Consider the following 14,504-nt stretch of genomic DNA (forward strand, 5'->3'; position numbering starts at 1 on the left):
TAAATTTGATAATAAAAAACCAAAACTATCAATTTCCAATTAGCCAATTAGTCAATTACCAATTTACCATTAATAATAATTACACATATATACGGTTACACCATTATCAACTTATACAGTGGAGGACGAAAGGTGAGTGGGAAGGGCTGGCTCTTGTCAATCATCTACAGGGGGACAAACGGAGAATGGAAATGAGGAGATGGTGAAGAAGTGGAAGAACATAGATATCGGGGAGTGTAGTGGGGAGTTGGATGGAATGCCAGTGATTCCGAGGGCGTCCAAGGGACTGGCCGGACAAACTCCACCGATGAAAAATTTTTAGGCGAGGAGGGAAGAGACAAATTCTGAAGAAAGAGGGAATCACGGGTATGTTGATGAGATTAGCGGAAATCAAGGAGGAGGTGAAAAACAGAAAGTAACGGATCCTATCATCAATGGAGATTCTATGGAATGGGGAAAGAATGAAGGAAAAGATTTTAATGGTTCCAATAATAATGGAAAGGCGCAGCAGCTGTGGGAAAATAATAATGGGGTATTGATTATAAGGCGGCAGAAAATTTGCAAGGGGAAAAAAGCAAAGTGAGCCCAATGATTTTTGAAAAATATTGTCCTAGACCCACCATTGCTGATGTGGAAAAAAATTTGGCATACACGTCTATCTCTGGAGGGGTAGTAGCAGATGATGGGCCAAATGGGCAGGCTGTCTTCACTTGGAAACGGAGGGCCTGTGCAGATCAGCCTCCACCCAATACAGTCTATAATCTTGAGCATCTTGGAAAACGAAAAAAGAAGGAAATAGTGGATCAGGATCGGGGCTGGGCAAGAAAGGCAGAAGCCAAGTTGACAAATCTGGAAAAGATAGTTGGTCTTTCAGGGGTAAGGGCGGTGTAGCAAGTGTAGACGGCAAGAAGTATGGATAGGGAGTGGCAGTGGCTGTTCCCGCCGACCGCAATGAGCATCATGAACTGGAACTACTGAGGGCTTGGGAACCCTCGGGCAGTTCGCGACCTTTGCCGGTTGGTGAAGACAAAGAAGCCCCTTTTGGTTTTCCTCATGGAAACCAAAAGTCGGAAAAATAAAATGGAAAGGGTTAGATGCAAACTGGGGTTTTCAAACGTGCTTGTGGTTGATTGTGTGGGAAAAAGAGGGGGTTTGGCATTATTATGGAAGGACAAAATAGGAGTGGAGATTCATAATTTTAGTTGTCGACACATTAACGCAAGCATAAGTCACATCCCGGATGGGAGTCAATGGAAATTTACGGGCTTCTACAGGCATCCAGAGGTGGAAAAAAGAAAGGAGGCTTGGGGTCTTTTACGATTTCTTACTTCTTTGGACCCCTCGCCTTGGGTGTGCGTGGGTAACTTCAATGAAATTTTGTATCAATCTGAGAAACGAGGAGGGAATGTGAGGAAACGAGGACTAATGGAGGATTTTCAAGCTACGCTAGCGTTTTGTGAGTTGGTGGATTTGGGATTCCGTGGACCAAAATTCACTTGGAACAATGGTAGAGATGGAGAGGATTTTATTCAAGAAAGATTGGATAGAGTAGTAGCAAATGATGGGTGGTGTGGTTTATTTCCTAAAGCTGATGTTTTGGTGGAGGGAGCAGTAAATTCGGACCATTTACCAATCTTTGTTACGTTGCATGAGGAGCAGCAACTGGGCAGAAAACGTAGAAGATTCAAGCATGAGGCACATTGGGTGTTAGATGGAGCTTATTCAGATGTGGTCAAATATGCATGGAGGGCTAATGAAGGTCGGGAGGGAAGCTGGGATGATCTACGGTGCAAAATGGGATGCTGTCAGGTGGAGTTAAATAAATGGCAGCAAAGAAATAAGGGACCCGAGAATGACATTAAAAATTTGTGCCATCAATTGACTGAATTACAAGCTCAGGAGGGACCTTATGAGAAGGTGGGAATTGACCGACTAAAGGAAAAAATTCATACTCTTATGGAATAGGAGGAAGTCCATTGGCAGCAACGATCAAGGGTGGAGTGTCTATGGAATGGAGATAAAAATACAAAGTTTTTTCATGCGAGCGCCAACCAGAGGCGGAATTCCAACAAAATTCGTTGGTTCGTGATATGGAAGGGAATCCGAGAGAGTCACAAGAAGATATTGGCAAGGCCTTCGTGGAGTATTTCACTACATTATTCTTCACCGGACAGCCTAGGAGAATGGAGGAGTGTTTGGAGTTTATGGAAAGAAGAATTTCTGACGAAATGAATGAGAGGTTGTTAAGACCTTTCATGGCAGAGGATGTGGAAGCACCCCTTCACCAAATGGTGCCCTTAAAAGCCCCGGGGCTGGATGGTTTTAATGCTTGTTTTTTTCAAAAGAATTGGGCCATTGTCGGACCGGAGGTTTGCAAAGCTGTCTTATTTTCTTAAAATTCCGGAATTATGAATAAAGATATGAATTCCTAAATCTAAGAACCTTGGGGGGTGACTGATTATCGCCCTATTAGCCATTGTAATGTTTTATATAAGTTGATTTCAAAAGTGCTAGCAAATAGGCTAAAAGAAGTGTTGCATGTCATCATATCTCCGTATCAAAGCGCTTTCATTCCGGGGCGTTTAATTACGGATAACATAATTGCTGCATATGAAACTCTACATACTATGCATTCTCGAATGTATGGTAAATCGGGTTTCATGGCGGTAAAGCTTGATATGAGTAAGGCACATGACAGAGTTGAGTGGGGTTTTTTGGAGGAGGTTATGAGGAGGATGGGGTTCGTGGAGCAATGGATAAATCTTATTATGATGTGCGTTTGCACGGCCCATTTTTCTGTCCTACTTAATGGGATTCTAATGGGTCAAATCACACCTACTCGGGGTATTAGACAAGGAGACCCAATATCGCCATATTTGTTCCTAATTTGTGCAGAAGCTCATAGCACTCTGTTGTCACGAGCTGATCGGGATGGAACGATGAGAGGTGTCCCTACCTCTAAGAAGGGGCCTCGATTGAACCATCTCTTTTTTGCTGATGATAGTTTGTTGTTTTGCAGTGCTAACCCTAATCAATGGAATTGGATGAATGGCATTTTGCAGCTTTATGAAGATGCTTCGGGCCAAAAGCTAAATACAAACAAAACGGCGATCTTCTTTAGTTGAAATACATCGATTGATGAGAAGGAAGCCATCCTAAGGCTTGCTGCAATTCTAGAGACACAACGGTATGACTCCTATCTTGGGCTTTCGGTGGTGGTGGGAATGTCTTGGACAAAGGAGTAGAACTATAATTGACCGGGTTGAAAAGAGATTGCAAGATTGGAAGCTAAAGTTTTTAGCATAGGTGGGAAAAGAGATTTTACTGAAGGCGGTGGTGCAAACGATCCCGACTTATAGCATGAGCGTGTTCATGCTCCCAAAAGCTTTGTGTGGTAATATCAACTCCCTTATGCAGAGGTTTTGGTGGGGTCATAAAAGTAATGATTCACGGATTCATTGGATGAGTTGGGGGCGTTTGGGGTTTATTAAAGAGAAGGGTGGAATGGGCTTCCGAGAGTTCTCATGTTTTAATAAGGCTCTCTTGGCCAAACAATATTGGCGTTTATGGAAAACGCCGGATAGTTTGGTTGCAAGAATCATGAAGGCAAAATATTTCCCAAACTGTGAGGCTTTGGATGCAAGCATGGGATCTAAGCCCTTGTATGTTTGGAGGAGCATTTTAAGTTCAAAGGGGCTCTTAAAGGAAGGCTTAATGTGGAGGATAGGAGATGGAGAAACAGCAAGGATTTGGGGGGAGCGATGGTTATCAAATCCGAATAGGATTTTGTTCCAATCCCTTCAAAACCAGGTTTTTGCTGAGGCCAAGGTGAGTGACTTAATTAACAAAGAGATGGGTGTGTGGGATGTCAACATTCTCAATACATTTTCCAGAGAAGAGGAAGTAAGAGCCATTCAATCGATCCCATTAAGTAGCACCCCTCAAGCTGATAAATTAATATAGAATGGAACTAAAAATGGTATTTTTTCGGTAAAGAGCGCCTATCACTTGGCAAAAGAGATGGAGGATAGGAGTAAGGCTGAATGTTCTACGGGGACGTATCGAAGTGAGGTGTGGAAAATGATTTGGAAATTAAAGGTTCCAAACGTAGGGAAGGGTTTCCTCTGGAGGGTCTGCCATGACATCCTACCAACTAAAGAGAATCTGATGAGAAGGAAAATTATGGATGATTTGTGGTTCCCGGTTTGTGGACTGGAGCCAGAGACGAGTTTTCATGTTTTATGGGCGTGTCCTTCCCCCAAGGATGCTTGGGGGGCTAGCTGCAAAAAATTCCAAAAGAGCACTTTGATGGGTCCCTATTTTTTGAATATAGTAGAGGAGGTATTGCTTCATGGTAAGGAGGAGGATATAAAACTATTTGCTGGTTTGTCACGTCAATTATGGCTGAGGAGGAACATGCTGCTTCATGAAGGAGTTTTTATTCACCCCAACACGCTGGTCCAGAGGGTTGTAAATGGTGTGGCTGATTTTGGTAAGGCCATGGGCGGAGAGTATCACGAAGGGGAGCCAACGGGGAGCATGGACGTGGAAACATGGAAAGCACCTCCTGCTGGTCGCTCGAAGGTAAACTGGGATGTTGCATTAAATCTCACAGGGGGAAGGATGGGGATGGGTGTGGTCATATGGGATCATGATGGGCGTGTAAGGGCTGTCAAATGTAGCCTCAAATAAGGAAGTTTTGACCCCACTGCTGCAGAGACAATGGCAGCCATTCATGCTTTGAAATTCTGTATGGCGCAGGGTATGCTTAACATATGTATGGAAGGAGATGCTAAAAATGTGGTGGATGCTTTGAACTCAAGGGAGGAAAATTGGAGTAGGACAGGACATCTAGTAGATGAAGCAAGGAATTTGCTCAATGGGTTTAATATTTGGGACATTAAATATGTAAGTCGTAACGCCAATTTTGCCGCTCACCATATTGCAAAAATGGCGGCCAACATGGGTATAGAAAAGGAATGGTTAGGATAAATCCCTGATTGTATCTTGAAGATCATCCAAAAAGAGCAATCTGTAACTTCTTGATAGATTGATTAATAGAGCCTTGAATGGTTTTTTTCTAAAAAAAAAAAACTTATATATCAAATTCATTAATGGCAAATTAGTAATTTCCAATTACACACATTAATAACATTAATACATTATACACCATAATTAGCAATAGCACCAATTAGACAATTACCAAATTCCAAATTTGTGCTAATAAGCTAAATATTTATTTTCATAGTAATTACACTTAATTATATAATTTGTATTTAACCATAAATAAGTGACATAGGTACATTACCATAAATGTTATTTTATATATAATTAGCCTAAAAATTATTAAATGCACTTAAACGAAAATAATAATAACACTTCACTAACATATGTTACATATCATCATATATCAATGTTACTATAAATTAACTAAACTATTAATTGCATAAGCGTATGATATAATATCATACATAGTAGCCGAAACTCTTTATAGAATTGTGACATGTGACGTGAACCCATACTTTTAAATAATAAACTAGTTTTTTTACTCGTAATTTTTAATAATTGAACTATGCAATTGCAAGTCTGCAGACTGCAAAGACTGAACTGATTTTTAATAATTTCCTTCTTCTATTTTTATTAATGAATTAAGTTTCTTAATGCCTTGACCTTCTGATCTCTCTCTTTATTAACTCATGGTCTCACCCAGTCACCCTAAATCAAAGCACGTTTGTCTCTCTCTCTCAACCAAAGTCACCCTATATGAGATTGAGATGTATTAAGTTCACAAATTAATGATTTTGTAATGATTTTAAAATTTTTATTGTGCTTAATGAAATGATATTTTTAGCATTAAGTGACGAAATTTCACTAATTTTCCTTATATAGATTTCATTAACTTAAAAAATTTATTGTAGGATATTATGGTTTCACAAATTACTATTCTCCAAAATTATATGCGTTTGATTTGTATTGATATCACACATTCACATTAACAACATTAAAGATTCATGCTAAGTGTTTAGTGAAATATTTTGTTTTATTTTGTATTCATAAATAAATATTTTCTATTCATAAACCTTAAGTGATGATTGATCATATGATTCATATTAACAATATCCTTTTTTTTTTTTTCTTAAGTTATCATTATCTTATCAACAATAACATCTCATGCTATCAATTCCAAATTTCAAATGACAATGTCAATACTTAATTTGTGACTATAGGACATTACATGCATTGTTAATTTGTTCTTGTCAATTTTAAATTTCTAATTCTAATAATTTCATCTGAGATTATTCTAATCACATTGTCATTGTATATGACATGAATTATATGAATCGATATGATTACATGAATAATATGATTAAGTATCATGATTGTCATTAAAATCATATGATTAATAATTCAAATTGTTGATTCAAGTTTGAAATATCATTAATTGTTAGGTTATTTAAGATATAATCATATGATTAACTTTGTTCATTCAATTATATATTATATAGATACTTATAATCATTAGATATATTTATATATTGTATACCAATTAATTATTGTTACTTAATTTTTTTTTTGAGAAATACTTAATAATTAATATACATTGACTATTGTTAATTTGTTACTTAATAAATAATAAGTAATATACTATATACGTTATTTTTATTCAATTAATATATATACATATATTTACTAGTTAATATGTATATATAATAAATATATACAAGCCGCGCTATTAAGCGAGTAAAGCCATTATACGAGTATGTTCACGAACTTTAAACGAGCGAGTCGAGTTTTATACGATTTTGTATTGTTTAATAATCGAGTCTAATTTCGTGTCCATGAATGGCTCATTCAATAATCGAGTCGCGCACGAGCCGAGCTTTATCGAGCCAATCTCGGACGAGCTCACGGGTAGCTTTGTTCGTTTACAGCCCTAGTTTGATGGGGACCACCGAATGTTTGATGGAGACAACCGAACGTTCGAGCCTAACCCCTAGCTTGAACGTTTGACTAGGGAGCACACCGAACATTCGACCTACCACCTTAGAGCCACTAGGTAATAGTAAATTTAACGTTCAAGCATAGTACCAAACGTTCAAACATAATACCAAATGTTCGATGATAGTCTAAAAAGCAATTTTAATTTGTTATCCACATTTTAAGCTTTATGCACGCCCCTCCCCATATAAATACCACCCCTTCCTTGCCCAGACTTCATCCCTTTCACCAAAAACTCCAATTCTATAATGAGAAAGAAATTTTAGGGAGAGAATGAGGAGATTTTAAAGTAGGTTTCCATCTCCAAGGTAAACCCCTATATGCTAAGTCGGTTTTCATATTGATCTTTTGATTTTCATGCTTCTCACAGAGTTTTAGAATGATATGATGAGTTTTTTATTTATTTATTTATTATTTTTTATTATTCTATTTAAAAAGTATAACGGTTTTCAAATCTTTTAAAAACACATCTTGTTTTCTTGGGCTTGCATGATAGTATGGTTTGCTATGTTTTATGAACTTATTAGGAGCCTAGGATGAGATTTGTTACGTGATGATTTAAAAATATGAGCTATGCATGCATTCTGACACACTGACCGAACGTTCCCTACATATGAACACGAACAAAAGTTAGGAAATCAATAAACAAGTCTATTGGCTCTGATCGAACATTCAACTATAAACCAAAATGTTCGAACAATGTCTAGAGTGGGTGAAATTAGGGTTTTGTGACCTTCTAACTAGTTTGCTTCTCAGGTAGGACCTTATCTTATGTGTTTATAATAGGTTCTTTAGTATTGTGCGTAATGATAAACTCTATTTCGTTATAGCAGGGACTTGAAATGTCTGAGGATTTGAGTGAGCGTATGAGGTAAGTAAATACTTATGATTGCTTTCCATAAAAACATGTGATATGTGAGCTAATTGAGCACGTGTATGTTATGAGCATAATTACTTTTCATACAACTATGTAAATGCTTTATTAATTTATTAATAAGATGCATCGTAAGACATGATACACTAGTACGTGTGGTATAATGGTAATGAGCTTACTATATAAACTTGATTTTATGATCAATGTGTGTGTGTTATATGGGCCTTGGATTCAATGGTTGTTCGTGACTAGCACAACCATGTTTGATTGGTGGGTCACTACATGACGTACATTATTAGTAGCATGGGTCATCCAAGGTTAGACTTGGTCGGGCTACTAGTATTATGAAAGGTAGCGTGCAATATCAGAGGCACCTGTATTGTATTACATGTACCTTGAGACAACGCCAACCCTATTGACAATAGGTAATTTCTCAGGTAGACAATGTATTTGTAATACCCTGATAAAACCAATTATTTTTATTAAAAGATCTTCAACAAAAGAAAGACTAAAGATTTTATAAAACATGGTTTTATAATGAAAAGATCTAAGCCCAAACACATAGCTTAGGCTCCTAGAAGTTTTTGAGGCAAAAACCCAAACTCACCCTTGTCTTTAGTGATGACGTATGCAAGGGGACCACTATACGTACGCCCTTGTCTTTAATGAGGACGTACGGTAGGGGACCACCTGTATGTACGCCTCTAACCTATAGTCAGAACGTACAGGGGACCACAATGTACGTACACTACTTTAGGGTTGACCACTGGTTAATGACTGTACATACGATGCAACCTTTGGACCGTTGAGTAAATAGTACCGGACGTACGCCCCTGTAGTACTGTACATACGTTGCTTTTCAAAACAGCTTGCAGCACCCTCAGCTTTTCTCACCTATAAATAGCTTACTTCCCCTCATCCATTGAACACATTTTCACCCCCAGACTCTCCATAATCACCTGTGTGAGTGTTCTAGTGAGTTTGAGAGAGATTTGGATAGAAGGAAGGAAACCTTGTGTCCTTGCCATCTTTTAAGGTAACCCCTTGCCTATTTTATCCTCTTGATGTTGTTGCTTTTCTAATGTTTTGAGTTTTAAAGGCATCATGTTAAAACTCTTTCACTTCCTTCCTACAAAATAATAAATGTTTTCAAAAGAGTTAAAGAGCCTCCTTGATTTCCTTTTATTGCATAATATTGAGTTTTCTTACGATGCATGTTTTATTCAGTAGTCTAGAAGGAGACTTAGTAGCTTATAGATTTTATAGAACCCATAAAACATTGTTTGGAGCTTTTGGCTAGATTGCCTAGCTCACTGACCGGACGTACGCCTTCGAGCTTGTACGTACGACCATGCGACTAGGCATCTGCCCTTAAGCCTCACTCTTGTGTATTTTAGAGTCCGGCAGCCCTTTTTGTTAGATAGGGCTTAGTACCACACTCATAGAAGTCTTATAGTACTGCACATAATAATGTGTTATATTTTGTTATAGCAGGGTTTTTGTGATGTTGGATGACTCGAGGTAAGTAAACACTTACAAACACTTTTCTTAAAAACGTGGAATATCTCAGTTGACTGACCACGAATTTGATATGAGCATGTCTACATTTTTATAATCACTTAGTAACTGCTTTATTAACTAATTTATAAGATGTATTGTATGATATGGTACACCGGTACATATGGTATAATGGCCATGGGCTTACTATATAGACTTGATTTTATGGTCAAATGTGTGTGTGTGATATATAGGCCTTGGATCCAATGGTTGTTTCGTGACCGGCATGGCCTTAACATGCAGTCACTACAGGACAAACATCATTAGTAGCATGGGCCACCCGATGTCAAACTCGGTCGGGCTGCTAGTGTTATGGACGGTAGCATATAATGGATGCGGCACCAGCATTGTATTATAATTCTCTCGGGACAGTGTCAACCCTGTTAAGAAGGGGTAATATCTCGAGTAGACTATACATGAACGTTATGACATATAAAACATTAGTTTTCTTGCATTAAAATACTTAGGCCATTGCCGCCGGGAGTACACCACTTCTTATCAAACCAAATGTTACTTTCAAGGTGTACTAGCAGAGACAACACCTCTTTTTGAATATTTACCAAGTACTGCACGTTTATTTTTGCCTAATAAAATGGAGCTCATGTCATACCTAGTTGTGAGATTTACTTACTAAGTCTTTAGACTTACGCTGTTATTACTCTTATAAGAAGCCTGTTTCTAGAACCCAAGAGTGGTAGGGATGCCACTACAGACTTTACTTTAGGATTTTTATGATGCTATCAGGTTCGTTTTACCTTATTGTTAGATGCTCCATGTCTTGAGTTTGAGGATTACACATGTCCATTCGATGATTTAATAGTTACTTAGATTTATGTTACTTTCCTATGTATTAACTCTGATAATACTTAGAGGGGCAATTTCCCATTCGATCACAAGTTAGTTTAACTAGGGTAATTGACAATAAGCCTGCCAAGTTAGCCAAGGTTAATTTTGGGGGCGTTACATTATGATAGTTATGACCTAATTATAGCATTAGTTTTTTACATTAAAACTTATAGGCAATTGTCGCTGTGATTACACATATACTTCTTAAATACCAAAACTATTTTTTTACAATGTAGTAACAAAAGTAACACCTAATAATACATTTTTACTTATGCATATAACGTGAGCTCATTTCATACTCAATTGTGAAGTTTACTTACTAAGTCTTCAACTTGCACATTATTTGCTACTTGTTAGGTTGTTTGTTTTAAAATGAATTTTTACAGGGAAGAAACCAGGAGTCTGCTTTGCAATACTAGGATTGATTAAGATGATTATTACGATTAGAAGCTTCAAGTCTATGATAATACTTGCATACTTTATGATTTTTAGATATTCCAGATATGTCACTTTCACATTTCGCTTACATTTACTATGAGTATGTTATATGTGTGATCCTTCAGTTAGTTACCAATTAACTGAATTGGAGGACTTTCTCGTAACCCTACCAGAATGGTTCAGTCCAGTTTTGGGAGCGTTACACGTTTAATGATTGCGAACTCTCTATATTTAAGGATATAAGGGTTATGAACTAAGACATTGTGTGATAACCAAGTTACTCACACCCATAGTCATATTCAATATCATCCTATGACCTTTCACATGCATAGTAAATATGATGAACTTTTCTTGTAATAAGTATGCAAAAGATATTTTATATGTCATATGTCATATGCTTAGAATAATTTAATCAATAATTTTTTTTTTTTTGAGTAGAAATTTAATATATATATCCATTACAAACATTGAATGTCAACATAGATATAAAATCACTGGGATTCGGGAAACAATCCCCAACATATAAATCGTTTGGAAGCTGAAGATTTAGCTTTTATTGGATGCTTTTACTCTTGGTCCAATAAACAAGTAGAGGATGATTTTGTTTCTAAGAAGCTTGATCGAGTTATGTCCAATTTTGAGTGGATGACTTCTATTGGGAATACATCAATTGAGTTCAATAAAGGAGGTATTTCGGATCACTCACATGCAATCATTTCAATTGGAGAAGTTCCAATGTTTTGGTCCTAAACCTTTTAAATTTTTTAACTTGTGGGTGCAGCACAATGATTTTCTGAATTGGATTGATCAGTGATGACATTCTGAGGTGCCAGGATACTCTATGTATCGACTTTATGTCAAGCAGTAAAAAGTATTTTGAAATAAAAGAATTTAGAGAATTTTGGTGGGTTGGGGGCAGAAAATTTTACTGGCTCAGAAGGATCTTGAGAAAGCTCAATAGGAGTTCATGGCTTCTCATGGTAGCGTTGATTGTTAAATGAAGGAGAGAGTTAGAATGCACAAACACTTGTCTATCTATAATGCTGAGGACAATATTTTGAATAAAAAATTTAGGAACAATTGGTTAAATTTGGGAGAAGGTAATAACGTGTACTTTAACAAAATTATCAAGGTTAGGAATTCAAATAACCTTGTTAAGGCCTTAAGGGATGATAATGGTAATATTATGGAGGATATCCATCAAATCAAAGAAGTTGCTATAGAGTTTTATAAAAAGCTTCTTATGGATGCTACTCATGTTTTTATTTATTTATTTTTTTTTTTGTATGAGGCTAAGAGCATTCCTATTGAGCTCTTCCAATAAAAATTAAATTTGAAGAGAAATACCCACTTTTTTTTTTTAAAAAAAAATCGGAAAACTACTTTTAAAATAAGCCAAACATCAAACTCACTATACCTTCATTTACTTTAGTTAAATATTATTATTTCTTAATTATTATTATTATTATTATTTTTTTGTGCTTGGTAAACGAGAGAGAGAAGAGAAATGAATATATACGTTTAAAAAATTAAATAAGTTTCACTTTTGGCTCTTGGTATTTGGAAAATGTTGTTAATCAAAGTTCAATTTGAAATGGAGTAGACAGCTTGTTAAACGACTCTTTAGAACACTCACATTGGATTAGCCATATTGCACTTTTATACTAAATGGCTAAGCAAATGAGTAAAAGTGCCCCCACATCAGATAAGCCATTTTGCATTTTAGATGCACTTGTGTATATTGTCATGCTACATGTAGCATGCACCGTTCACATATCCATATAATTTATTTACTATTTATCTCTTTCTCTCTCTTTCTTTAAATTTGGAGAGTTTTAAAATGAGTCAAACATCAAACATATTATATTTTTCCTTTACTTTAGTTAAATATTATTACTATTTTTTTTTTTAATTTTTAATTTTATTTTTTATTTTGGTTCTTGGTAGATGAGAGAGAGAAGGGAAATAAATATATAAGCTTAAAAAACTAAATAAGTTTCACTTTTTGGTGGTTGATATTTGGAAAATCTTGTTGATCAAAGTTAAATGTGAAGAGTAGAGAACTTGTTAAATAACTCTTATGTGAGGGTTTTTTTTTTTTTTTTTAAAAAAAAACCAAATTTGAAGAGCTTAATATGAATGCTTTAAAGCAGCTTGTCCAGTTGGTTCAAAAAAAGTTATCTGCTCAATGCATTGCTGGTATGGCAGCTGAAGTGACTAGGGATGAAATTAGAAAGATAATCTATTCTTGAATTCTTCAAGACTAGTAGGATTCTTAAAGAAGCAAATGCAACCATTCTTACCCTTGTCCCAAAGAAGAAGAATCATTCTACCATGGGTGACTACAGGCCCATTTTTTGTTGCAGTTTGATCTACAAAAGTATTACAAAAATTATTGCTAATCATTTACTGCCAAGTCTTGATGATATAATTAGTGAAAATCATCACTCTTTGGTGCTTTTATTCCAAAAAAGGAGTATTGCTGAAAATATCCTGCTTGCTCAAGAGTAAGTGAGTGGATATCATAAAGAGAAGGGGAAATCTAGATGTACTCTCAAAGTTGACCTCAAGAAAGCTTATGATTATGTGAGTTGTGACTTTTATTATTCATTGTTTAGCTTGTTTGGGTAAAGGAATTTATCACTTGCCCTCGTTACTCCATTTCTTTAAATTGAGATAACAATTTACATGATATTTACCATGTCAACTACCAAACAATTAAAGTTATTTATAAAATATTATTGCTTAGTTTTTTTTTTTCAATTATATGGCATGTACCACTCATGTGGACTGTCATGGTGTTACTCATAGGGATTGTTACATGAGGCTGTGAATGAATTGTAGTAAAACTAAAAGTGTAGTACCTCAAACATTTTTTTTTAATTATTTATTATTTTTTTTTAATTTTTTATAACAATTTTTGAAAGCTATATAATAATTTTTTTTTTGATATATCCACACAAAAGAAGGGAGAGAAGGGACTCGAACAAGTGACCTCTGTTTCATGAGGTGTGGTTCATAGTCGATTGAGCCACCCTTTGAAAATGAAAGCCATATAATAAATTCGTTGCACAAATTGTTTTACTTAGTCTCCATTTAAATTAACAATATGTAGTTTTGATTTGGATTCAGATTCTAATCTTTTCTTCTTTTTTTTTTTTTTTTTTTTTTTTTTTTTGAGTAGATTTTCTCAAATCTCATTTATTATCTTTGAAATTAAATGATTTAGATTTTACCATATTAATATTTTTTTAACATATTTAATTTTAAGAATTCAATAAAAAAAGATATGAAAACGATAATATCCATAGAGTGATAATTTGGGTCGCTGAACAAAGAGTAGCACTCCAAATTAATTACTCTTATTAATTAATTTCGAGAGCTTTATGCTCATGTTTCGAGTGGCAACTTCTGGTGTGTGGCATGCCATTTAGGATTTGTTTGAAATTGTGTTTGAGGGACTTAAAAATACTTTTAACACTCAAAATGTTTGTTTGAAAAAAAAGTACTCGTTTTGTAAAAAAATTGAAAGCGCTTAATCTGTTTGTGATTGCTTTTGAGAAATAAAACTTTTTAGTCAAAAAGTAATTTTGAATAAAAGTTTATTTTTAAACTTTTTCCAAAAGTGCGTTTTGACAACTTTTAAATTTTTTAACTCTTAAAAACGCTTTTAATTTTTTTATAAAATGAGTATTTTTTTTTTTCAAATCAATTTTTTAAGTATTAAAAACACTTTTAAACTCATTAAATATAATTTCAAAAAGACCTTTTTAGCAGTTCGCACCACCAA

This window comes from Corylus avellana, chromosome ca1, assembly GCF_901000735.1.
Source record: "Corylus avellana chromosome ca1, CavTom2PMs-1.0".
Classification (NCBI taxonomy): domain Eukaryota; kingdom Viridiplantae; phylum Streptophyta; class Magnoliopsida; order Fagales; family Betulaceae; genus Corylus; species Corylus avellana.